We start from the raw sequence: 11541 nt of genomic DNA on the forward strand, positions 1-11541 counted from the left end.
TCTCTTTCCTTTTATGGTAATTACATTTTTGATAGTTATCTCATGGTTAGACGTTATGGTTAGGGACACTAATTGTGCCAACACTAGTTTTCCTACTTGGTTAGGATGCTTGAGATGTTAGATCAGTTACTTTAGGTCATTACCTTGAGTGGTCTTATATATATGTACATATATATATATATATATATATAACTATCATCATATATCTGTCTCTTCTTACCTATTAGTGTCGTGCATGTATTTTTGGTCTTACATACTATTTTATAACTTTTCATCACTCTTTTTTGTATATTGATTAGTGATATATGATATTGAACTCTAGAATCTAATTACTATTGGGACGGTTCTTTATCCCTTAGCATTATCATGTTTAGTTTCTTAGATAATTACCTATAGATTATATTACTACTTTTTATGTTATATATGCTTACATTATCATTGGAGCTCAATCGGTTAATGCCTACTGAGCACCACATATTGAATATGTATACTACACTTTTGAAGCTTGTAGATCATAGTACGAGTTTTCATAATCTTGGTGTGCATCATGCAGCAACTATAGATTAGAGATTTGGAGTGATTCCTAGCATTCAGAGTATTACTACTCTTTCTTTTATTGATTAGACTAATCTCTATGTTGTATTCATATATAGCTTGTACTTATATTTACTTTGTATTTCTCTTTATAGTCTTATTGTATTAGAAGCTTTTGTACTAACTTCGCCAAGTTTTGGGGTTGCTTTAATTATATTAGTTTCTTTTTTATATTTATTTTGTTGCTTTCCTTCATTTCTTTTGATAGTCCATTACTAGTTATTCTGGAGTATGGGTTGGCTTGCCTATTGGTGGTTATACTAGGTTTCATCATGACCTGAGAAGTTGGGTCGTAAAAAATTTCTATCAGAGCTTAGGTTTATCATGGTGTTAGTATAAGAACTAAGTGTCTAGTAGAGTCTTGTGAATCGGTACAGATGTATTTGTATCCTATCTTTGGTTAGTTATAGGACAATCTTAGGAAATAATATTATTGACTCCTTGTCTTGTATTTGTACTTCTATGATCCTCTAGTACTTTATTTGACTATATTCCATTCTAGATGGACGACACAATATTATCCATAGATACGGATGAGACTTTTGCACATAATTCTAAAGCTTCAGCTTACCATTACGCCAAAGAGTTTGATATTAACACAAAATATCATCAGTGTCAGCCAGCGAATTTGGGGCCAATCTAGGCTTTAATAGATTCTATGACTGTTTCTGCCTTCCAAAATTTAGTATTGGGGATTTTGAGCCTTTTTATGGATACCTCATAACAAAAGATAATATTCGGTAAATTGAGCAGTTCTCAGTATAGAGTTGGGGTTATTGGTTTTCAATAGGGCTCCTTGTTAGTTTTAAAGTATGATATTAGGTTTCTTGAGTGGGTGATACAAACTCATATGCTATATCCTTCTGATCATGAGATGGTGCATTGATTTATTAAAGGATTAGAAAGCATTTGATAGAAGCTGAGACTTCTTTCTTTTAGGTTATTGATCATATGAGGTCCACAAAAAGAGCATACATTAGGATATATGAAGGAGGCGGTAAGAGGCTATGATATCAGTATAGTGTTATTAGTATTTCATTTAAAAGTAGGGATCCTCTCAATGGGAATGAGCGTCGCTCGTATCCTATTAGTTCAACACAAATAGCATCTCAGTCTATAGGTTTCTCTTAGATCAGTCATGGTGGTCACACCAAGTTCTCGCCATACCTTGCAGAGTATTTGGTATGGATCTTTAGGTTGGGGCAACCATTTTGGATCATTGGGTGTAGTACCTCAAAGTATTCTAGGAGCTTATTTTGGTTGTAGAGGGATTGTCCATTGGCCTAAAAAGTTCCCTAAATGTGAGTTAGTTGTTTAGACAGAGTTAGCATATATTTCTCACCATCCTAAAGCCCCTGAGGTGTGTTATAATTTTGGGGAGAATGGTTATTTCAGTAAAAAGTGTCCCCCATGTTAGTTGGTTGTCTAGTTGAAGTCAGCTCATGTTTCTCACCGGTTTCAAGCTTTGAGGGTTTGTTACAACTACAAAGAGATCGGTCATTGGTCTCGAAAGTATCTTTAATATGGGATTATTAGTCATTTAGCTTATTCAAATCATTTTCATAGAGATGTGGTGCCTTCAATTAGTGGTAGTGCACTTAGTGCCTCAATTGGTAATTCAGACACTCAGTTCAAGTTTGGATTTGTTCAGATTAATACTCATTCAGGCATATTAGGTTTAGACTTTGGATTTCCATCGTGATAGGGGAGCTTTTAATTTTCTTCCTTTACATTTTATTCGATTTGAATTGGGCTTTTCATACCCATCATAATTATATGCCTTTATATATTTATATTGGTTGTAGTGTGCCTTGGTGTAGAGTTTATGACTGTGTCACTACTATCGTAGATGATTTCTTTTAGTATGTATTGAGTGGTCAGTGTGTATTTTCCTAGGGGTGTTGCATTCAGGTTGAAGTCTCATTTACTTTGGCACATTGTCCTTCTTATGGCACTAGAGTGGTACTTATTATTGATTTTCATTTTTGGTACCACCTACACCTTATACTAGTGTCATTATTACTATTGTTATTATTATCATTGTTTTGATGTTGATCGATCCTTACTTAATAGACAGCTAGAATAGCATTATCTATTTAAAATTATCTTTCTCACAATTTTTGTTCATTAGCCTAGGTGGATAGCTTGATTGGATGGTTTTCTCTCTTTTAGTGAGGTGAAGTTAGTCACTTTCCTATTCTATTTGTGAGGTTAGGTCGGTTGTTGAGTAGGCTATAAAAGTGATTGTAGGTTGGCCTTTCATGGTTCTATTATGGTTCTAGAGTTAGCATTTGGTTTTATTGTCTATTTTTGAGTTTAAGATTCTAGGACTTGCCTTCTAGTTTGTTGAGATTTTAGCATTTTCTATCCTTCTCTATATCCCATTTATGAGGTTGATAAATTAGAGGCTTGTTATTTCAATTTGTCTAGTTCATCGCCCAGTGCTAGTCGTGATGTTGATGTTGGAAGGTCTAAGGCTTGCCTTTCTAGTTTTTGGGTTCATCTCCCGGTGAAATCTTTGATCTTGATATTAGTGGGGAGTTGGATACTCTATTCTTTCCTTGATGTGGTTCTTGTTATAGTTGTGTTAAGTCGCTTCTTAAGTTGGCCAATTGGGAATTTGTTATCTTGATTTTCCTAGTTTATTTTTTGGTAGTGGTCTTTATCTTGGCATTGATGTTGATATTAGTACTCTGTTCTTTTGCGATGTGATTTATGGTTTAATTGTGCTAAGGTTGTTTTTACATGGGTGGATTCAGGAATTTCTCTTTTCGATATTCTTCGGCCTAGTATGAATTTATGCAGTGTTTCTCCTCGGTGAAATGTGCCTTTGGGTATTATCGATCGAGCATGAGATTGACCAAATTGAGGATAGTGATATACAGTATTCCATTTTAGACTCTGATTACTATTAGGATAGGATAATTTTATCCTTATTGCTCCATTAGCATTATCATATTTAGTTTTTTGGATAGTTGTTTATAGATTATATTCCAAATTTACATACTATTTATCTTGCATTATCTTTGGAGCTCAATTGGTCAATGCTTATTGAGTACCACATGTTTGGTACTCATACTATACTTCTGCAGCCTACAGATCATAATACGAGTTCTCACAGTTATGGCGTACAAGGTGTAGAGCATCTATTGATCAAAGATTTAAGTTGAGCTCCTAGCTTTTGGAGTATTACTACTCTCCCTCTTATTGATTAGACTGATCTCTACATCGTATTTGGAGACGGCTTGTACTTATATTTACTCTGTATTTAACTTCATACTCTTATTATATTAGAAGCTCTTGTACTAACTTCACCAAGTCGTGGAGTTTCTTTATCATATTTATTCCATTGCTTTTCTTCATTTATTCAGATAGTCCATTACTAGATGTTTCAGACTATAGGGTGGCTTACCTACGACCCGACCCGAACCAGGATCATGTCGTAATGGGCATCTCAAGTCTAACCAGGACTAAAGACCACTCCGGATACCCAATCCAACCAACCAACATATACCCTGAGTAGGATAAATTCTAAACATATAACAAGATAGAGTATTTTAAAATATAATGACTTTGGGATATATCTACGTCCGAAAATAACCCAACTAAGTCAATCCACCCAATATACAACCAACCAAAACAATAACCCAAATCCATATCATAATCATCCCATACCCAAGTCCACAGTTGTCCACACAAAACCTCTAACAATGTCCAAGAATATTTAGTCAGGACAGGCCCCCAACCATAGCCAAAAACAAATGTCAAGGGAATAGTAAAAGCATAAGATAAACCATAACATGAAATTGTACTTCCGAAGAATGAAAGCTCATCACTTCATCTTGACTCAAGTTGTCTCTAAATTACCAAGTCACTAAGTAGGAGGTGTGATAGTATGGCCGGTTCTTGATTGCGTAGGAATACAGCACTTGGAAATGGGTTAGTAGGTGAATGCTAGCATGTACTCAGGAATAAGGATAAAGTAATTCCATTACTTAAAATCAAAGTAAATAACCATATGCAATCACATACATGTAGACATATATACAATCTCGGGAAAGGGAGCTGGGTTTAGCTTGCATTAAAAATTATTAACATGGGTTGTGTAGCTTTACCATCATGATCAACCGACGGGCTATATGGGTCCAGTGTTACCCTTGGACAGGCCCAGTTTGTATAGCTGCATGAACTAAAGATACCATAGGTTCCTAGGGATTCCCTTGTACCCTTCGCCTTCTATGATACATATTTACGTGTATGTAATACCCCGAGATTCTAACCAATAGTGAAACCATGACTCAAGCTCATGAGAAATAAATTATAGTGTTTTGGTTTTTTTTTATTAAGGGTGATGTGTATTAATCCCTTAAAGATGTCCAACGATTGGGTGAACCAAAATATCCCTTACCGATTAAATTCTTGAGAAGGATTTTGGAATAGTCAACTTCAAATAAGCATATCTCTCATTATAATATGAATTATTGAGTTCATAACATACCAAAATATATATAATTGAATTAGCTTTCCAAAGGTACCAATTACTCCCAAATACAGTATTAGAGCAAAGAGTTATGACCATTTTACTCCAGCATGTCAGGCTAGGAAACTAAGTGACGACATTCGTGATAAGTTGTCACGAGCATGATGACCTATCACCAATGTCGTCAGCCCTGGGCAGATTAGTGACCCCAGTGACGACATTTTGTGATAAGCCATCACGCCCGTGATGACCTATCACCAATGTCGTAAACCTTAGGCAGAAAATCAAAATTTTACTTTTTTGTGATGAAATTTCGTGACGACTTATCACCGGCTTGACGGCTTATCAGGGATGTCGTCAGCTATTTTTTTCCAGCAACTAAGGGACGTTTTTCTAGGGTATTTTGGTCTTTTTCCATCTTTTTGAAGTCTCTATAAACATGAGAAACCCCATCCAAACCCTAATTTCTCTATTTTCTTTTCCAATTCTCTAAAGAGAGTATAACTAGGGTTTCATCAAAAACTTTAACCCTCCAAAAATCATCCATAAATTCTTCAAGATTCCTTCAAGAATCAATTTCCTCATAGTGTGGGCTTCAAGAATTATTTATTACATGTGCAGATAGAGTCTCAAGCACTAGAGTTCATCCAATTTCAAAGATTAAGGTATGTGGGGTTTTGAACAAGAGCAATCCTTTCGTTCTTGTGCCCAGAGCTTTGATTTCTATCATGGATTAATATGTATTTGCAAGTGGGTTTATACCCAAATTACTTTATCATGAGATTATGAGAATATAAATTGTTCAAGCTTTGTTATACATGATTATTTTACTATTCCCAAGTTATGACTTGATATTTAATATTGTGAATTTCATCTTTCTACCATGAGTTAATATTTCAAGTGCCTTCAAGATATGTGTCAAGCTTTAAGCTTCCTTATGAAAAATTGGATTATTGAGTATATTGATTCATGATATTGAGTTGTTACAATGGGTCCTGATATTTCTTCAAAGTTATTGATGTTGCCATGATTCAATGAATTGATACATTTTGATTTTGAGAAAGATGGATTTGAGTCGAGTCGAGTTAGGAATCCACCAATTGATTATGATTTGATAAATGAGAAAGAGATTTGATTTGGTCTTCATGATAGACCCTTGTGATGTTTGTGGTGGATTTCCTAACGCGTTCTGAGTTTTTATCTGGGAGTAGTATTTAGCACCGAGCGAAAAATATGGTATTTTCCCTGAAACTACGTGCCACCGTAGGATTGATATTGATAATTGTGGGCCAGAGGCAGAGAATGAGAATGTGATCACTAAATTTAGGTGGTACTCCCTGGTAAGAGTATGACGCTCCTGCCAATATGGGGTTCTCTCCTTAGGAGGGCAAAACGTTAGACTCCATATACCTCACATGGTTTATGTTGGTTATAAGAACCTCTCATGTCCATAAGAGTCGAGTTTCTTGAATTACAAAGTCACTCCGAGTCTTGAGTTGAAAGGTTAAGTTGTTTATGATGATTTATGATGTTTTTATCATATGATTTATTTACGATGAGATCATGAAAAGTATGTTTCAACTTAACTCAAGCCAAGTGAGCCATCATTGTACATATGCATATTTTCATAAAATTGATGATGATATTTACATTGTTACATGCACCCCCACATAATCAGTACATTCTAAAGTGCTGACCCACATATTTTTCTATAGGCTACATTTTCTCATAATGTAGGTTCAGGTACTCAGCCACAGCCGCATTAGCGATATTCGGGTGCCTCTCTACGTCTCCTCAGTGGTATGTCCTCATGGTTCGAGGACCGTGTTTGTATTTTATGATACCGTTTTGTTGTTATGGCTTTCGGTAATGTTTGAGCCAGTTGGGGGTTTATCCCAATGTCTCCTTGATTATGATGTATAGAGGCTTTATCAGACTAAAGGATTGGTATGTACATAATTTCAGTATTTTGGATTATACAGGCTAGTTTCTTATCTTATTCCAGTATGTTCATGATATGTGATTCTCTCTTATTTTAGCATGACTATTGTCAAAATGAGTTCTAGAAGTGATGACAGGCTTAGAAGGTTAGCTTGAGGCCGCGTGTGGCCTTAAGCACCGTGTGACTTCTCGGGATAGGATCTTGGGGCGTTACAGTGTATATACTTGGGTGATTCCCTTTTACCCCACAAGTACGTGGTCATCAAGACCAATTCTCATGTCGGCAAACATGAGTTTCTAGTGTCAGTATTTCGGACTTACACTTTCACAGCTAGCTATCACAACCCGCCATTATTTCCAAATTAAAAACATTTAACACATACCCAAATCGCCTATTATATAAGTCAATTATTAAGGCATTATTTAGTGGTATCGTCATACCGGCTATAGCTTGCAAGTAATGTCCTTAGCCAATCACTTAGGGGATTCTCGTGTACCCCGTAGGTTCCATTATAAGATTCACTTGGGGGATTTGCATGTACACCACAGTATTTTAAATCAAAGCCATGGCTACTAAGGCCTTACCATTTATCCATTAAAACTATCTAACCAATTTAAGTTCCATTACCATATTATACTATGCAAAGTTTTCAATGAAAGTCCAACTATGTAATAAAATATTCTCATAGGCATTTTAACAAACATGTTGAGGGTATATAGTTTCCAAAATCAAAACCAAGGGCACAATTGACCATTACCATGTGACCACATGTTCAAACCACCATTATAATATGAAAACCTTAAGTAAAAGCATGGGAAAACATTATCCAACCAAGAACAACCAAAATCCCCAACACATATATCGAAACCTAAAGCAATATCACAATTATGCCATGAAAACCATTAAATAAAACATGATTATATTTTGAACTAACATTGGTGGAGGAGTAACATGCCTTATTTACGAAGATTCACGAAGAGAATTTGGTCTTTAAGCCTCTAGATGAACACTTATAGAAAACGCTAGTCCAATATTCTTGAGACAGTTTAGAGAGAGTTTTAGGAGTGTTTGATCTTTTAAAGTGGGTTATGAGAGGCCACAAAGTGTTATAAGACATGGGGTCATAAGGGTTTTGGGGTGGGAAATGCCCGAAATACCTTCAGCTTAAAAGCTGAAAAATAAATGTAGGTGGGTATGATTTGGGCACCTAACTCATACCCAATCATACGAATGGTAACCCTAACCCGTACCTTATACAGTACCTTAAGGTCTTGACATTGTTAATCATACAATTGCCCTACCCCTCTCTTACCATTCCATACAACTCGTATATAGTCTAGTCATACCTTGGACAGTAAGTGACATAGGATACACTGTTTACCATATGACTTGGGCTTCTAAGTCGTACCCACATCATACAGTTAGTAGGCTCAAGTCATATAATGGACAGAGAGTTCAAAACCCAGGAAATTTCCAAGGGTCAAACTCAGGATGTTTCAATTCTCCCCCACTTGGATTATTCATCCACGAATAATGGGTAAAGGTAAGCATAAGCACGAGTTCAACACAAGATTAGCCACCAAACTTCCCTTTAACAAAGTCAAAAAACAAAGAAGTTATGAAGAACACATACCTTACACACGAATTTCTGAAATGGAGAACAAAGAGGATACTTGGACTTCATGTCCTCTTCTGCATCCCAAGTATCTTCTTCCTCCAAAATCCATACATCTAATATCCCCTAAATACGGCCATACTTTATATCGAGCTTTTAACATGAAGACAACACTTCTCCTTCTCAACCTTCTAACTTCCCCCCATGAACACATAACTAGAGAGCTTGAGTTTAACCGCATATCTATCCTATGTTAAAGACTAACTAGGAGTTAAAAGGTGCTAGTGGAAGACATGGGACCCTATTATTTACACCGCTTCAATAATACCACCCAGTCTATCACTATAATCAAGAAACCTCAGGTCTTAATCATAGAGCTATAACTGCAAAATACAATGGGTGGGTATCGATCAACCCCCAACATTCAAGTGTCTCTCTCTACCCCCACGATACAAATCTCCCACCTAAACGCTAGAAACTTCAATCACCATCACAAAGGTTTTCACCGCACCTCCTCTCCTTAACTATTTCATAGGACAAAGTTCATTTATTCTTCCATCTACTCTTATAACCTGAGCTTTAGCAATCACCCCCAAAATTCACCACCAATGACATCTACTCCCTCATCCAAAAAATTACTATGCTCCTAAGGTTACACCATCCTAACATAAAAGGGTCGCTAAGGATCTAGAGTATAAGCATCAAGAAGGAGAGGGGTTACTTCCTAATTACAACTCCTATCTATCGTAAGTGCCCAAGGTAAGACCTTGGAAACATGATATAATACAATAGGCATAAGTTACTCCAAATCAACCACCCAGGTTATAAATAAAGGATTACTCTGACATAAACACACCATAGTACGAGTCCCTGGGATTGGGCACCAAAAGAAACACGATTGCATATATCATAGGTAATATAACATAAAGTCGAGATTCATATTCAGGGAACAAAGCGAGGATTTCCACTTAAAACTACCATTTCAGAGAACCAAGCATGACGTGAGACATGAATATATGAATCATGAGTGTCATGACATAGAACTTGAACACTTAGAAGCTTGGATTTTTAAGAACCATTATTGCCTTTGGTTCGGGGCTGGAATATGGATATGTGCATCACGTTGAATCAGACCTTAGGCATAAGCACTATTAGAATATGTTCAGCACTATTAGAGTGCCCTCTTTACTAAAATAGGAGAAAATCACTAGAATAGGAGTAACCTCACCCCGACTTTCCCTTGAAGTCTGCCGCTAGGAGAAAATTTAAGATTAGCCCTCAATCTCTATCTCACTATACCTATAAGCTTGATACTTTGTTCTAAGGGGTGTCATCATAAACATGTACTAGGGACACTTGGCTCTCTTATACTTAAAACCTTATCTATCCAGATTCTACCTGGGTTCCAGCATAGCCTCACAAACCACATGCCCTAACCTATTCAATGACTTAACCATATTCCATCAGCTTAACCTAGACCTCCGACCTTTATGTCACAATGTTCCTATTCTTGTATCCCTGAGTCCTTAACCTCTTCTATTATGCACACCCTACAAATTCTACCAATCTACCCCCCATAACTCTCACCTAGCTATTCTGGAACTAACATACTCCCATCACCAAAATCAATATCTATGGTTCAAACTTAGTGTCTATCAACCATCATGCACTACCAATCGAGTACCCTATATAGAATATACATATATGGTCCACCCCATGAGGAGGTCACCCTAATTTCCTTATCCACCCGACAGTAACCTATGCATACCGGAGGAAACCATTACTCTTATGCACAAAAGAACAAAAGCAACCCACGGAGAAACACTAGGGTGGATGAAACCCTTCTCTAAAATACCTTTTAGTTGCTCCTTAAGCTCCTTTAACTCACCCAGAGCCATTCTATATAGAGGAATAGAAATAGGATGAGCGTCTGGAACAGGATCAATCCAAACTCAATTTCCCTATCGAGACACCAAGAAGGTCATCAGGGAAGACCTCGAGAACTTCATTCACCACCAGGACAGAATGCAAAGAAGGACCCTCTGAGTCAGATGAATTCCAAACATATAACAATATAGAGTATTTTAAAATATAATGACTTTAGGATAAGTCTACAATCGAGACCAACCCAACCAAGTCAATCCAACCAATAGCCAACAAACCAAAACAATAACCCAAATCTATATCATAATCATCCCACACCCAAGTCCACAGTCATCCACAAAAAGCCTCTAAACAATGTCCAAGAATATCTAGTCGGGACATGCCCCCAATCATAGATAAAAACAAATATCAAGGGAATAGTAAAAGCATAAAATAAGCCATAACATAAAATATTCCTTCCAAAGAATGAAATCTTACCACTTTAATTTGACACAAGCTATCCCTGAATCACCAAGTCATTAAGTAAGAGGTGAGATAGTATGATCGGTTCCTGTATCATGTGGGGATACAGCACCCAAAGATGGATTAGTGGGTAAACTCTAGCATGTACTCAGGAATAAGGATAAAGTAATGCCATTATTCAAAACTGAATTAAATAACCATATGCAATCACATACATATATACATATACACCATGCCGGGAAAGCGAATCGAGTTTAACATGAATTAAAAAGCTTTAACCTGGGTATGTTGCTTTACTATCATGATTCACCCACGGGTGTGATGCCCCGAAAAAAATTTCCATTAAGATCTCGAATGAAAATGTGTTGAATTCTATTCTTTATCATGATTAATAATTTTTTTATGTAGAATTTCTGGATATGTGACCCGTCATTGCGTAGAGATCGAATAATCTTTCCAATGATATGTGGATCATCCAAAACAAACACTCAAGCGATGAGTTATGATAATTCTGATCTAATCGTGAATAGTGGTGAACAGTAAATGTGCTGAAAAAAAATACTG

Source organism: Capsicum annuum, chromosome 10 (genome assembly GCF_002878395.1).
Source record: "Capsicum annuum cultivar UCD-10X-F1 chromosome 10, UCD10Xv1.1, whole genome shotgun sequence".
NCBI classification, from domain to species: domain Eukaryota; kingdom Viridiplantae; phylum Streptophyta; class Magnoliopsida; order Solanales; family Solanaceae; genus Capsicum; species Capsicum annuum.